The sequence below is a fragment of the Microtus ochrogaster genome, chromosome 18 (assembly GCF_000317375.1).
Source record: "Microtus ochrogaster isolate Prairie Vole_2 chromosome 18, MicOch1.0, whole genome shotgun sequence".
In the NCBI taxonomy this organism is placed as follows: Eukaryota; Metazoa; Chordata; class Mammalia; order Rodentia; family Cricetidae; genus Microtus; species Microtus ochrogaster.
Genome location: NC_022020.1, coordinates 2,850,624 through 2,853,121, shown reverse-complemented (window position 1 = coordinate 2,853,121; position 2,498 = coordinate 2,850,624). Strand labels below are relative to the sequence as shown.

The window sequence follows — 2,498 nt, the reverse complement described above, 5'->3', positions numbered from 1 at the left end:
GTTTTGCCTGAATATATGGGTTTCACATTAGCACAGCTTCCCTGGAGGCCAGAAGAAGGCATCAGGCCCCCTGGAACTGGAGCTCAAGACAACTGTGAGCCACCATGTGAATGCTGGGAAACTGAATGGGATCCTCTGCAAGAGCAACAAATACTCTTAATTGCTGAGCCATCCCTTCAGCCCGTAAATAAATATTTTTAAGATGGTAATTTTATTAGGTCTCATCTAAGTAAAAACACATGCAGGATGGGTCAGTATGTAAATAACAAAGGCCGGCTTCCTAGAATGCCCCACAGGAATCCCGTCTACTGAGTATCCATGCACCATGCATGCCCTTCTTAGTCGTTTCTCTATGGCGCCCCCTGCTGTACATGCTTTCTCACTGAAGAAAGTCAAAACCCACTTACTCAGCTGCAGGGATGTGTTTGTACCTGGCAGTCCTTGTTAGAGAACAAGGGCCTTCTCAACAATTAATATGGGCCAGGCACTGGGAATATAACAGTGGCTAAAACGGACAAAAATTTCTCAGACCTTACGTGGAAGTGAAGAACGAGCTGTTTAGTGTCGAGTGTAAAACACGGCATCAGTTTATGCCTAGTGGTTTAAGGCAAATTGAGGCAGGAAATGGGTGTTTGGGTTCTGGAATTTTCCAACTTGTTTGTCAGGAAAAGACTTGCTGTGATGACATTTCAAAATGTGAAGGAGGAAAGCAGGAACTCATACTTAATAAAGGATGTGCAAGCACAAGGAAGGCTTGGGGTCTAGCACGGTGACCAGAGAGGAAGAGAACATGAGGTAGAAAGCAGTTCATAGGGGGGACCTGCAAGCGCTTTGGCTTTTACTCTGAGAGACCAAGTTGTTGGAAGGCATTTGAACAGGAGAACAGCATGGTCTGGCATTTTAATTAAAAAACAAAAGCACTCTTGTCTGTTCTGACACAAAGAACCCAGTAGAGGTGGGACACCCGATCTCCAGAGACCAATTACTGCTAGCATAAGAAGAGAGGAGCAGGTAGGCTCTGGGTGAGTTGAGAAGGTAGAACAGACCAGGCTGACAGACGGGGATGGAGATGAGAGACAGAGAGGTCAAAGATGTTAAGGTTTTCAGCTGAGCTAAAACCAGAAGACTGGAGTTACCATTAGCTGAGACAGAAAAGACAGTAGGAAGCCACAGATTTTAGGGAAAAAACAACAGGAATTCATATTAAATTTTAAGCAATAAGTGGCAATGTTGGGTAGGCAAATTCAGAGCAGTCTGCGCTATAGCTGTAATTTGGGGAGCACGGGTATAGACAGTTGTCTCTACAATTGAGACTGGATGAGGTCACCAAGAAGGAAGTGCAGACAGATGGACGTCAACTGCAGTAATAGGAGTGGCGGGGCTGCGTCCCCAGCACCCCAGCCGCCTGCTAGCTTATGCCCCGAAATAAGAACACACAAACTGTATTCATTTAAACACTGCTTGGCCCATTAGCTTTAGCCCTTACTAGGCTAATTCTGATATCCCAATCAACCCATCTCTAATAATTTGTGTAGTCCGGTCTTACCGGGAAAGATTCAGCATGTCTGACCTGGCGGCTTGCTTCATCATGTGCGTCTGACCACGAGCAGGGAGCAAGTCTGAGCTCACTTCCTCTTCCTCCCAGCATTTAGTTCTGTTTACTCCTCCCACCTATGTTTTAACCTATCAGGGCCATTACATTAAATTAAAGCTTCATGAGGGCAGAGATTTGGGTCTGTTTTGCTAATTAACACAACAGTAAGTCCAATGAGATGCCTATAATCCTAGCACTTGGAAGGCTGAAGCAGGAAGGCTGCTGCAAGTTTGAGGCCAGCCTGGACTCCATAGTTCAAGGCTAGCCTGGGTAACATATTGGAACAATGTCCCCACCAGGGAAGAGAGTGCTCTTGTTTATTTGTGACACTGTCATCATTTAACTGTTATCAGATTCTGATTTGGCACAAACAACCTTCTTCATCATTAAAAACCCATGGGATTCCGGGTTATTGGCACACTTTTCTAAACTGTTATTAAAATGTTTCTACAAAACAAAACAAAACACCACCAACATACAAGGCTTCTGGTCCCAGTAGGAGCTCAAGAAAGATTCATTCTGCAAATTCATTGCAATGGTAGTTCGTTCTTATGACAGTGTTCCTAAATGATCTACAATGGTCAGGTTGTGCACTCAGCTAAGTCCAGGGATACTAGGCAGGTTCCTCTCTGCTCAAAGCCTGGCATTTTATGGTGCAATCCAGCTAGTCCAGCCTGTTTGACAGGTGCACCTCGTAACCATACCATGCCAGAACTACACAGCTTCCTGGGAATTGAAAAGAAAACAAAATCTCTGATCTGCTGGACCTCACAGCTCAGGATGTACACTTGGCTCCAATGGGGGATCTCACCCCTCAAAAGAAATAAAGTAGAAAAAGGTAATCAGGCTTCAAAGTAGGAAATCTCACTTAAGATAAAGATGCCTGATCTAAATTTCCAAAGTT

At 44.6% G+C, this 2,498-nt stretch overlaps 1 pseudogene; it reads left to right on the top strand.

The window, feature by feature from the left end:
* The first annotated feature begins 1,882 nt into the window (after positions 1-1,882).
* On the top strand, positions 1,883-1,973 carry LOC113457138 (annotated as a pseudogene).
* Positions 1,974-2,498: the final 525 nt, after the last annotated feature.